This window comes from Corvus brachyrhynchos, unplaced genomic scaffold (assembly GCF_000691975.1).
Source record: "Corvus brachyrhynchos isolate BGI_N302 unplaced genomic scaffold, ASM69197v1 scaffold4, whole genome shotgun sequence".
Taxonomy (NCBI): Eukaryota; Metazoa; Chordata; class Aves; order Passeriformes; family Corvidae; genus Corvus; species Corvus brachyrhynchos.
This window is the reverse complement of record NW_008237878.1, coordinates 5,796,577-5,810,259: the sequence shown is the minus strand read 5'-3', so window position 1 is coordinate 5,810,259 and position 13,683 is coordinate 5,796,577.

The window sequence follows — 13,683 nt, the reverse complement described above, 5'->3', positions numbered from 1 at the left end:
CAGAGTCCTCAAAGACAGACAAAGGGGTCTAAAAAACCTGTAATTCAGATCAACCTGGGGGAGCAGGAGACATGAGTTTTCATTTGATTACACAAAATCTTTGGTGTGGTTATGCCAAATTGGGGCTTTGATTTCGCTGGTTTTAATACAACCTCTTTAGCTTGGTCCAGGGTTTTGCTTGTTTTAAAGGGTTATAAAGTCAGGTCTGGAGACACAGGGTAAAAGCTTTGGTTCTTTTCAAAACTGGTGACAGAAGTCTGACTTAATGCCATAAGGATTGGCATCAAATCCAGGCAAACAATTTTTCCTGGAGTAATTTTGCATAGAACAGACTAGAAGTGTAGTAGGGTCCAAATTCCTCATTCATTTATCATTTCTTGTTTTTTCAGCCTTTGACTGAGTGGTGGGCTCTGGGCTCTGACTGCCTGAGCTTGCTTATCCCTGTTTGTGGTGTCCTGCTTTCAGCTGGATGAACATATCTGTGCTTGTGGGCACCTGTCACAGGTGCCAGTCTTTGCACCACCCTGAAATTTGCTTCCTTTGAACAATTTTCATGGGGTTTGGTTCTTTAGGAACCAAATGCATTTTAGAAACCTGCATGTATGTTGGTTAGAACGTATTTGTGTAGCTCACAGACCTCTATATTTAATTAACGTAAAACAACCGTCTTGAATCTAAGAAGCTATCTAGTTGCAATTAGTTCTTGTTTGCTAATTAATTACCAATGGATGATTAAAGACTTGTTTACTGGGGTTTAGCAGCTATCAAGACACACATCTAGTACTCAGGGGATTTACTATGCGGTAACTGGATTGTTGAATTAAATTCTTATTGGAGACCTTTAAACTGTGACTGAAGAAAGCTGCTCTGCTGACGGAGTTTCCTTTAATAGCTCACCCGGCTCCTCCAGGTCCTGCTGCCATGGGTACCGTGGCTCTTAAGGGGAGGGGAGGTTAGGCTGATCCTCCTGACTCATTGGGATGAGCAGCTCATTTCCTTCTGCAAATTAAAGGCAAGAAAAACCGGGATCCCAGGTCTTGGCTGTGTTGGTAGAGCAGTGCTGCTCACACACACTCCCAAATACAGTCTGTCATGCCTGGCACTCATGGGTCACCTTTGTCTCTTCGTGGGTGCTCATCACATCTTGGTCCAAGCAGACAGCCATGAATAGAGTCTTGTTCTGCTGGGATTTGTTTGCAGACTGGCTTTTGCTTCTGCATGGAGGCTTTTGGTTTTGCTTCTTTTGACAATTTGCTGGGTGGTTTTGTTGAGTTGTTTAAAGTCTGTGGGTTTGTTTCAGATTCAGTCCCTGTGTTTATGGACTATTCGGTCACCAAAACCCCAAGTTTCTGCTCACCACTTGATGAATGGGAACAAGATTTATGGTGGCAATTAGTGGCTTTTTTGGGTAACCAGCTCGAAGAGGCTTGAGAAGGTGGTGTGTTCGCTGCTTTCTCAAAGCCAAGCTCTTGAGGTGCCTGGAGATTTGCAACCATCATTGCTCACTGCTTCTGAGTGCCCTGCCCTGCACGTTGTGGATAAAACAACAGAAGCTCTTGGGTTTGCCACAGAGAGTGGCTTCCTGCAGATTGGCATGAACAAGAGCTGTCCATGCAGGTGTTGGTGAGTAATGAGGGATAGAAATGTGCTTTATGAGAGCAGCAGTTCAGAGTTTGGAGGGTTGGCTTTAAAAGCTGCCTGCAGGTTCTTTAGCCTCTGTCAGGGACTGCACTTGCATTTTGGTTTCTAGCCAGTAGGTCATGAAAGGAGGTAGGAGACCAGAAAGGGTGCTGGGAATTTCTACATGGAGACAAGCTTGGTAGGATTTCATGGAACAATTTTATCCATTCTTTCATTTTCTCTTGTGCTTTCCTTATTTATAAGCCTGAGGTTTGGATTGCTTTTCTCCAGACTCTCTCACTAAGCAGAGCTGGCAGGGGAAAAAAAAAAAAAAAATCAGGGAGAATGAGCAACTGTGGCAGAAAACTGATTAAAAAGAATAATTAGCATTTGCCCCTGATAAATGAGCAAAGCCATTAATTAGACTGATTTACTCCTGGCTTTTTTTTTCCTTCTCCCTTTCCTCTCTCATTTTTTTTTCCCTCTTTATCAAATGGCAGCGCCGTGACTGCCCCTTTGGTACGTTTTCATCAGCTTTTCACCAGTTGTCAGAGCTAACACCCTCCTTTCCTGGAGCCCAAGCAGCCTCTTGTAGCTAATGGATATGGAATGCAGCCAGAGCTGATAGCTGCTAGATCTCCACTGGCTTACAGGTGTTTCCATCATTACTGGCGTATTATCTGCCACTGGTCTCCTTCTTCCTCCTCCTCTTCTTTTTTTCTCTCTGTTTTCACCCTTCTTTGCAGTGTTCTAGAAGTAATTACAGTTTAAAAAAAAGCTGGCAGATTTTTAAGAATTTTATTTTATGCAACACGATGTCCCAGTGATCAAATCAATTTCTTTTTTTGGCACGGTGACAAACAGCGATGCTGCCGCTGTTGCCTGTTTGAATGTAATTACCAGGATGAAAGGGAGAATTTTAATTAAGACAATTTCCCCCCACACCTTCTTCCCTCCCCCTTATTCAAATAATGAGCTGGGGGCTGTGTTTTTCTAGTGTTGGGGTTTTTTTAATATGTGCTTTTTTATTGAGAAATACTAGTAATCATCAGACTATTGCATATTATATCATGACTATGCCCCCCCCGACACACACTCCCACCCTGATGAGAGCTGGCTGAAGGCTTGGGTCTGTGCAGAATGGGAAAATGATACATTCACAGTCTCAAATGAGAGCTTGGCACTGTACAAGCCTATATGAGCATAAAAGCCGTGGTTTCAAATCTTAAATGGTGCAAAAGGGATCACTGGCATGTATATGGTGCTTGGAGGCTTTTGTGATTAATTATTATATGCATTCCTGTAATGCCCAGAGGTCAAATTTTTCATGCAGTTTAGGGCCCTGGAAGCAGAGACAGGCCCAAGTGGCTGCCTGGGAGCCAAATGCCACAGAAACATCACAACATCTGGATTTGACCTTCATTCTTTAGTCCCAGCTCTAAGCTAGGGAAGCATTTGAATTGTGTGCTGGGCAATGGGTAAGAGAAAGATGCTTCTAGGGCAGAAGGAGGAAGAAAGTTGCTGGCAAAGGGCAGATGTGAAAGGAAATGGGAGAAGAATACGTTGGGCTTTGTTGGAAGGAGCTGGTAGAAAGCTGAGGAGAAGGAAAATGGCAACTGGAGCTGGGAAATAAGGGAATGAGAGTTTGTCTGGAATGGGCTTTACTTTTAAAGTTCAAGCAAGTACAAATGGTAATTCTTATGAGCCTCTGTCATGGGAGGTGCGTTGGCAATGGGTTTGCAAGTAAAGACCATCAGTTAGAGTTAGGGCTTTGTGAGGAACATGTGAGGTGCTGGGCTAAGATTTTGGGGAGTAGTCAACCAAATTCCCTAATCATTCTGTGGGTCTTAACTTTTATCTCAGGGGGGTGCATGCTGGGGATGATTTTAACTGGCTGTTGCCTTGGAGGGACATGCTACCCTGTAGTACTCTCACCTCTGTGTCCCTGAGTCTCACCACCATCTGCAGAAGTTATACAGAGGTCAAGTTCTCTGGGACTGTACCCTGATGCACAGGCAGGAGCAGGGAGAGGAATTTTACTTTTTTGTTTTGTTGGTTTTTGGGTGGGTTTTTTTTTTTTTGGAGGGAGGGCAAGGGACACCTTCCCTGTCCTGCTGAGATTTGCCCCTATTTGGGTTCACCCCATACCATGCATCACAAACCCACTGTGCTCTCAGACACAGACAGGGCATCCTCTGCAGCCTGGCCACACAGGTCTGTTAGCAATCCAGAGTGGCTGGTTCAGGGTAATTCAAACTGCCTCCTTCCCCCAGGGCAGGACACGCACTGCCTCCAAAATATGCATTTTAACCTGCAGCCTTGGGAGCAGGGCAGTGCCATTACTTGGGACTGAAATTAGGTCTTCAAAGTGTTGGTATTGGAAGGGGCTACAAAGAGGAAATTCATTTCCCAGATGTGTTTTTGAAGCGTGTCTCGTGTCAGTGGAAGGTAATTTAGACCAATCTGGGTGCTTAGTTTTCCAGAACAACTGCAAGTTTATGTGCAAGTTCCTTGGCTGTGCTGCCCATGGCAGGTACCCTGGGCAGGGCTGGTCCCCAGGCTTCACCCTGCCTTCCCAGGCATCACTTCAGGCATGACGTGAAGACTGCTGGACAAATAGGAAAACCTGCAGAGCAAGGTAGGTGCCTGCCAAAAAATGAAGGCAGTGAGCTCTGTTTGGGTCTCTTCACTTGTTCAGTGATATTCAGAAGGGTCACAGCTCTGCCTCCCACCTCGCCTGTCTCGCCAGCTGCCATGGAGCAGTGGAGCTCAGGCATTTGGGCAGAGCTGGTTGAAGCAGCTGAAAAAAAGGAACTGGTAGAACTTGAACCTTGGCTGAGTGCTTACACCTAGGTTTTCAAGTCCAAAGGGGGAACTTTTCTCCTTTATTCCTTGCCAAGTGTGTTGGGGGATAGGTGAGCTGTGGTGTGCAGTGTGAGGACCAAGGTTACTGGATAGAGTGGGTCAGAGGGTTTAGGTGAGGTACAACAACAGAACAGGATGGTAAGAGAGTAGGGTGGATATATCATTGTGCTTCAGGAGGCCTTGGGCTCTGCTGGATTCATCCTAAACCTGACAGCCATTCATGGGCTGACATTCACCACCACAATGGCCAGTTGTGCTGGAAGAGGTGGCTCCTTTAGGATGGCAGCCCTCGAGGGTTTGGCAGAGCTTGGATGCACTGGGTTAACGAGCAAGGATCGGTATGCATGCCCCAACCACACACAAACAGATGCAGTAATCTGAATTATTCGTGTGCAGCCCAGGTCCCCGGCTTGCTCAATCCCAGAGTGGAAATTGTGCCTGAGGTTAATGCACTGCAAAGAATGTAGGGGAAATGTTTTGCATTTTAAACAAATAAAAATCAGTGCGTATTTTTTTAACGCTTGCTGACCAGCTCTTCACATCCTGTTAAGCTAAATATTTGCACGGTGGTGGTGCAGGGACGGCTGAGCAAGGAGCCCCTGTGTTTCGTTTGGGTGGCTCTATATTGCGATCAGCTGCTCTTTCCTCTTCTGTCTGTTTTTCTTAGCAAGGTCAGGACGAGTTTCACAGTCCGAATGGTTCACTGCAATTCTCTACAGGATATCCTCATTTTACTTTAATGGGGAGGAAATTAATGAAACATACAGGCCCTGGGGCTTCAAATACTATACATTAATATTATCCCAACGTATTGTGGTATGTGCACTCTCTCAGACTAAACTTTACACTGGACAGAGGAAGTTGTGATCAGATTCAGGTGCCTGTGAAATTTAAGTGGTGGGGGGGAGAAGGGGGAAAAAAAATAAAGGAAAAGAGAAGCTTGAAGCTGTTTCCTTCCGTTTCAGCCCCTGATCAGTGTGAGAACAGGGATGTTCAAATGGGATCAGGTCAATACAAACCAAATAAACTATCCCAGCTCTTAGGACAGGAGTATTTAGCTGTATTTGTATCTGAGAGACTATTCTTTTGATTTGTTGGTTACCTACTTTGGAGAGCAAATTCTTCCCATCTGTCACTAGGCCAGTAGTAATTTTAAGGCAGTGGTGGTCTTTGCAGAAGATGGGCTGCTAAAGGATTGCAAATCTTTCCACCTCCCTTTCCTCCAAGTGAAAACCACCACAAAATGGGAGAGTATCATAGGAATAAAAGAAAATTAGGTTCAGCTTCACTTTTCTTTGGTGGTTACAGGGAAAAATGAGAAGACAGGTCTGAGCACACAGCTGTCACCCCTTGTGCCAGCCACCTCACAAGGAAACAATTTCCAGGCAGAGATGCATTCTGGCTTCAGCACAGCCCAGGACCTTCAGCTGGGGGTGCCTTGCCCAGACAGTGGATCTTGATGTTATTAAGCTTCTCAAGACAACCAAGAAGCCTTGGCCATGTATTGAAAACAGCTCAGACTGAGGGTGCTCAGCTGCCATCCCACTGTTGCTCTGAACTGCTTAAATACAGCCCCTCTTGTGTAGCTGCTCCTGCAGCTGGAGGGGGGTCACTAACACTGGGCTGTATTAGACCCATGCCTCAAAGCTGCTGACAGTGAATTCTGTTTTTCCTTCTGGGATTTTTTTTTTGTTTTCTTTCTCCTTGTGCTGTGATTTCCTCATGTTACAGCAACTGGCACTGCCTTTGCATTGAAAGGAGCAGTCCTTCACAATTTTGGTGGAAGAATGTGGAGGAGGGGAACTTGTTTGGAGAAATTGGCTGCATCAAGGAAAAATAAGAATTTAAAAGGTCATCATGGTTTTGGGGTCTTGGGGGATAACAAGGCATTTTTTCTTTTTCTTAGAAATGCACTAAAATACCGTAAATTTTATATGGGCTGAAGTAGAAAGCAAACCCCCTCCCATTCCCAAACCCCACATCCCCAACTCTGTCCATTTGATTTTAAATGTTGCTGAGCCGCTTGCCTGGTGGAGAAAACCTCAACTTGAATATTACCACATTTTGCAAACTGAAGGCTCTGCCTTGGGATATGGGGACAATTTATTAGTGGAAATATCTTTAATTAATTTGTGCACAAGTTCGTGTTTTTCTTTAATTCTTCTCCCCAGGCACTTGACCCATAGTAATGAAATCCGAGAGCCCTTTTCAGAAAATTACTTTCTCAGCATTTTTGTTCCTTTTAAAGTTAAGTGTATCGCATAATGACCATGAAATGTTATCCTCTATTAGGAACACACTTTTCACTGAGAGTCTTCAAATAGAGTTTATTACCAGGAACTCTGTGGTAAGCTGCCATCCGCTGCCTCATGGTCACACAGGCCTGGCTTTGAACTCTGCACGGGAGTGTCTTCGAGGACAAGTGCTCTTGGTTGGGACTGGTAGTCACTGCGGGAAGGTAGGTCCAAGATTTGGTTCCAGCCTCAAAAGCCAGGCTCAGGAGGGAACAGAGTTCTGACATCAGTGGCCAAAAGCTGGACAATGGGCTCCTGCAACCCAGCCGTGTTTGGGAACGATGTGTGACCTGGTCCCTGGGCAGGTCTAGGTGCCTCCAGTGTTGCAGTTGGAAACCCAGACCTTTGTGTTAGCTCTGAGCAGGGACAATGGCCAGAATGGCTCTTGCTGGCCCTGCCAGTGTCATATGGCAATGTCTCAATGCTTTCTTCTTGTCCAGGCTGCCCCCAGGGAAGGGTTCCAAGCTCAGGAAAGCAGGACGTGCCTAGGGAGGTGCTTTGGTGTCTTTGATACACTTTGCCTCTCGCTGCAATCAGTCCATAAGGACGGAACTGTTTCCTTTCGCACAGGGATGGGCCAACAGTCCCCTGTGGTTTGGCATGTGGGGATGTTGGCACTGACACAACAGACACTGATGATTGAGGGGTTGTTTGGGAGTAATGCTGCCAAGGCACAATGGGATTTTTGAGTGTTTTGCAACGGAGAAAGATGGGAGGGGGGTGCTAAACAGCAACAGGCGATGAACAGTTCTGATTTATAACCCATCCGAAATATGTTATCTCCCCACCCCACCTTCTGCCCCTCAACTGCCACTGCCTAAGTCTGGCACCTTCTGATGCAACATTTAGGTGCTGATTCAGACTAGACTTGAAGGACATGGTGTCGTTGTGGAGGAGTTCAGATGGGTGTTTCTTAGAAGGTCTCATTCGAGTACTGACTGGGTTTTTACCTCCCTGGACATATGCCAGGGATTCACCGTGCTGTAACATTACTGAGTTGTCCTGGAATGGGCAGTCTTGGCCAGAGCTACAGAGCTCCTTGCACCCCTCTGACTCCAGGTCTGAATCCTTTTTTGGGGCAGTAACACAGGGCACTCGCTGTTCTCTTTGGTCTCTGATGTTCAGTCCAAGTAGATTCAAACCCCAGGGGTCAGAGTTGGTCCCCTGGAACCAATTCGCATCGTGCCCAAGTGATTCATCTTATCATAAAGATATTATTAATGTTTAGAAACCCCTTACCAGCACAGAAAGGGCTGTTTCACAAAGGGCCTGTCCCCATTGTTTCGAGGTCATCCATCTCCCTGTCCTGGTCCCATTTTCACTCTAATTTGTTTAGACCACAGAATGGGCACGTGAACAACTCGTTTTGTTTTTGTTTTTGACGGGTGACCACAGGAACATTAGCTGCATGTGCTTTTTGTTTGGTTGCAGTTTAACAGCTGTTCCCTTTAAAATACCCCCTTTTCTGGCTTCATTTCTTAGCTGCTCTTACCCAACTTTTCTGTCCAGTGAGGCTTCCCCCTCCTCCCCACCCACCTGGCCCTGCTCCCTGCCCTCCCCACCACTACCCCAGGAACCCTTTTGGTTATTTCAACCTCCGTGATTAAACTGGCCCCCAATTGTTATCAAGAAGATTCAGGAAGGAGGATGAAAAAAGGAAACATAATCTTATCTGAGAATAGAAAATATGATAAGGGCCCCCTATCTGGAGGCTGCAGTGTCCCTCGTGGTGGGGCTGCAGCAGTTCCTTTGAAAATAATCACCGACACCATCTCTGCTAAATCACCTTTCACACAACTCAGGCCTTTGATACAAAGGCCCCTGGCAAAATTAGAGCAGGATTGTGTAGACCCCAGAGCAAACGCATTAAATGCTCAAGAGATCAGAATTAGGGGGCACACAGATATAATTGCTTAGGAGGAACTTGTGTTCCTGCAGGGTGACAGTGTGCCTCTGTGGGTGGATGTGTATGCACATTTGTGGCTCTGTCTGGTTGCTACCAGATGATGACTGCAAGTTATAAGGTATGACATGAGGTGCTAATTAAATGGCCTTTGTACCTTTTAATCATCCACCTAGGAGAGGAGTTAATGCTGGACTATATGCAATGTATGATGATTGAGTGCTCAGCTCTCTCAGCCTCGGATAAAGTGTGAGCAGGGCTGTGCTGGTTACATGGAAACAGCAAGACCAAGAAAGTAATTTTTGCTTTTCATTTTTGTTGTTTGGTTTTGGGGTTTTTTTTTCTGTGTTTTGGTGTTCCCCCTGCCTGTTTTGGTGTTGAAGCCTCAGGGTTAAGCTTTTCTTCTTTTATTTCAGCTGAAGTGAATTTCATTGTTTTTTATGCAATAGATCCTATTAGGCACATTGCAAAAACTCCTCCATGTGTTGCTCCCAAGAACTTGACAGACCTTTTCATGAATATACCTGGCCCAAAACAGCACTGGTGCAGTATGGGGAGGCTGCTGAAGCTGGGAAAGCAAAATACCCTGCAGGGACAGGATGGAGGTGCATTGAGTAGAATCACAGGAAATACAAATAAGTGGCCATAAGTAGTACCTACTCAAAAAAGAAAATAAAATCTCCCCTGTAATTTTCCTAAAATTCTAAAAAACGCTTAGGGATTTCAGGTACTCACTCATTTTTTGGGTTCTTGGAGTGGGGTGCATTTCAGAGAGTGGCATAAAATAGCTCTTTTTAAGCAACTAGGCTATTTTTAAGTGTTTGAAATTAGTAGCGTGAAAATGGACATTTCCCAAATCCAAGCTCACTTGAGAAAATTGTACACTGCTAATTGACTCCATGCATTTATGATTATCATGGTTTACATCCTTTAGAAAATTATTTGGCTTGAGCTGGAAAACTCTGAGCCACCACCCTGACTTGCAGGTGTTAGCCATCAGCCAGACAACCCATTTCCAAGGTACTTCAAGGCAAAGCTTAAAAATATGCTTAAAAAACCCAAACCAAAACAAAAACCTGTGAAAACCTTCAACAGCCAAGCAATCTCCACTCCTCTGTGAATATCAGGTTAGGAAGTTTTGCTCGGGGCATAGGAAGTGCTGAAATTGTCACATCTTGTGAAATTGTTTAACTAAAGAATCCAGGCTGAATCTGGCAAAGCTCAAACTGTAATGAAGTTCCTCTGCAACATAATAAACTGGAATTAAACTCCTTTTTCTCATTAGAGGGGAAAAATACTCTTTTCTCATACATTTGTGGTGGGACCCTGCAGCACAGGGGAAGGGCATTGTAGTGTTGCCACCTGGTATCTCAAAGTGAAGTGTTAACTTGAGCACGGCATCGTTATTCTCAGGCAGAAAGTTTGTAAAGTAACCCAATTTTAAGTGCAAATTGCAGTGGTGGGAAATTGGCACGAGAGGTAAGAGATAAGCTCAGAAATCCTCGTCTTTCTGCTGATCTGGCTTTCAGGGACTGGCATTTGTGAATGCAGCCCATTGAATAGGAGTGCTGTAGTTTGCTGGTCTGTAACAGAGACGTGGTCCATGTGGAATAAGGTTGTGAATGACTGGCAGAGCCTTCTGTCCAATTTTTTCCAGATACACAAAATATGCCCTTTAGGTCTTTTCCTCCTATTCTTCCCCTTGACAGCACAAATTATGGATGGAGGTGCCAGCCTGAACACTAAATTTCCTGTTCCATGTTGATTTGTGGGTTATTTGTGCAAGTGAAAAACACACTGATTTGTGGAGCATTCACGGAGGGCTAAACAGTGAATTTGGGCATAAATCCATTTTATCTTTCATAGGTGGGTGGAATCTTCTGTCACTTCTGTAGCTGGCTATGAAATGCATCTAAACCAGCTCCTCAAATTTCCTTGATCCTTGTGGGAAGCTTCAATCTGAGATGTCCCACAAGAGGTGTCTAAAAGAAAAATCTGGATTCACCAAAACAGCTGTGTTTTTTAATTAGATATAATTACTGATCCGGAGACACCACACTCTGATTCACTTGCAGAAGAATGAAGCAAGACATGAGCCAGCCAAGGCAAGCCCTGCCTTCATCTGCAGAGCTCACTGGCACCACGGTCCAGGGGCATTCCCAGCCTGCAGCAGCCATCCCTGTGATGGTGACCATGTGGTTTTGTAAGGCAGTGCAGTGAAATATCTCAGGGAGCTTATCCAACTGCAGAAGAAAGAGAAAAATCCTGCTTTTGTGTGTCCTGTGTGTTTCTTGTTACAGTGGATCAGTTCTCCAGCCAGGCTGATGTCGTGGACCACTGCAGCAGCACATGGAGGGTATCACACACTGCAGGGCAGAGGCACTCGGAAGGGAATCCCCAAAACTGGAATTGCCACCAGATCTAACATGAAATTATAGCCCCAGCAAAGCAGGAGAGAAAGATTCTGTGAACAGTTTAAAGAAAAAGAAAAACCCAACCAACAGGGAAAAACTGTTTTGCTGAAGAAAGTACTTGGTGGGAAAAAAAGCAAACTTCCAAAAAAAACCCCAACACAACCCAAGTCCTTTTTCATACGAAACTGTTGAAGCTCAGTCTTCCTCAGCCTGACTCAACAGTGTGGAGTGGGCCATTTTGGCAAGCTTTGCAATGCAGGAGGGGAGAGAGCGAGGCAAACAAGCAGCACCAATGAATGCCAAGAGAGCAAGACTCAACAGCCCTCCCTCATTTGGGTTTCAGCAGCAGAAGTTGCTGTTGGTGACCACGAAGGGAGGAGAGTTCTCCCAGAGTGTCTGACCCTGGCATCCCCATGTGCAGCCCCCATTCCCTGGCCTTTTTTCTGGTTGCACCTTTTAAAGAGGGGTTCCCAGGCATTGCTCAATCTGTAACCTTCGTGTGCTTCCTGTGGAGCGCACTCTTAAATTGTTTTTTATCAAAAAAGCCCAGAAATTTGATAGGGGAGATGAGAAGATGGGTACGATCAGGGAGGATAATAACGAAGAACTGTCACTTCCCTGGCTGTAGCTTTGTTGGCCCTCCTGCTTTCTGAGATAAAGACACAGCAGCTGGTCTGGGTTCTATATTAAAAGGCCGATTTGGCTGCTTGATTATATATGAAATATAGATTTAAAGCTTAACTTATGTTCCCAAAAGTGAATCAATTGCAGAGTAAAGCCTGACGCATTTGTTAGGGTCACTAAAAAGCTTTGCTTGGCTTGTCGGTGCTCATAGTGGCTGAAGGGGTTTTAAAAAGCTGTTTGGATCCAGTTTAGTGAAAACTTACCAGTTCAGAATCTATTGATATATTTATTAGTAACATCTCAGGATGGGAATGTTTTCCTCTCTGCTATCCTTCTCCACCTGAGTTCCAGGAACCTCTCCAGAGGAGTTAAACCTCCTTTTGGCAGGTAGAAAGGAAAAGAGAGGCAGAAAAAATTCCAGAGCCAGTGTCTAAAAGGATTGTGACCCAGCCGAAGTATTTTATTTCTTCTGGAGATGAACTTGCTCAGCTTCTTGGTTAAATGCTTTGCTGGATCTGTTGCTTTAGGCTTTGTTCCTGGAAAGCTGAGTGTACCAGAGCTAGAGAAATGCTGCCCTAGTATCCCTAAATGGTTCTGGTACCCATGCAAGCTCTCATAGAACAACCTGGAGCATCTCTGTGGGTGCTGGAGGAAGAAAGCACTTCTCAGGGGCTGTGGCTCTTTGCCATGGTAACCTCCCTGGCAGCCTGACAAGTGCACAGCCAGAAGGTCAGTGCAGCACCAGGAGTTTGCCAGGAAGCGGGGCTGGAGCCATCCTGCCTTGGCTGACAGGCCTCTGGGGCTCATCTGCTCACAAATGACACACACATGCAGGCACAAATAAAACCCTGGCAATCGCTGTCTGCAAGAGCCTCACTGCTTCCAGGGGGAAGGAGTGCAGAGTAATTTGATGCCTTCATTATCTCCATAACATGAACCAATTTGTCAGCAAACTACTGTGCGTCCTGATTCCTGATTGCAGGGAAAACCAGGCTGGGAGAGAGGACTATTATTTGCAACTAGTTTAAGCATTGTTCTCTTGCAGAGGAATATAAATACACTGTGTAGAGCTGGCTCATTAGACACTTATCCGTTTGTATTTATGGTTTAATTAAATAACTGCACGGCAGGACTTTGGTTCCTAATGGCAGTTTCTTTCTGAGGAAGGTATTGCAGGCATGAGCACATTCAATCTGCCAGCTCCCATTCCTTGATGGAAAGAAGAAAGTAAAATACTTTAAGCCCCAATATATGGATGAGGGAACTGATAGATAAAGAGTTTCAGTGACCAGCCTCAGGTTATGCTGTTTACTGACTTCTTGTGAGAACACACTGAGTTTTCTGCTGAAAAGCAGGGCTAGGAAGTTAAGTTGCTGATTGCTCTTTGCTTCTAAACAGATGATCCCCCACAGAACTTTCCAAGCACCACTTTTGCCTGCTGCCTTCTTTTGTTACAAATTCCAAGCTTAGTCCATCTTTCCAGTCACCCTGAATCTGGTTTGTCTTGAAGATTTGCTTGTCATGGCTCTGATTTTAACCCGAAACAGCAAGAAAGCAACATACTGGGTATGATTCCTCTGAATGAGCCCCTGCACAGAGTCCTGTGCTACTTCCCCATCCTAGGAGCTGGATTCCATGCTGGAGGTGGCAGGAACTACCTGCTAGGTTGGGTGTACAGGGTTGTGAGGTGAGTTACAAACCAGCAGAAAAGCTGCAGCCAAGTCAGGTGACCTTCTGCCTGTCTCTGAAATGGCTCCCACTCTGGTGTTGCTTCTGTTCTGGTATTGTCTTCTGGTACCAAATCCAGTGGGGTTTTTGCCACACCATATTTCCTATAAAAACAGTTCCACGGAAGATGTACTTTGAGATTCTGCTGAGGGAGAGTCTGTGTCATGGCTCTGGAGTAGAGGCCAGGTAAGTACAAGGTAAAGGTAGGCTTTCTGTGTCTGCCCATCCCTTCACT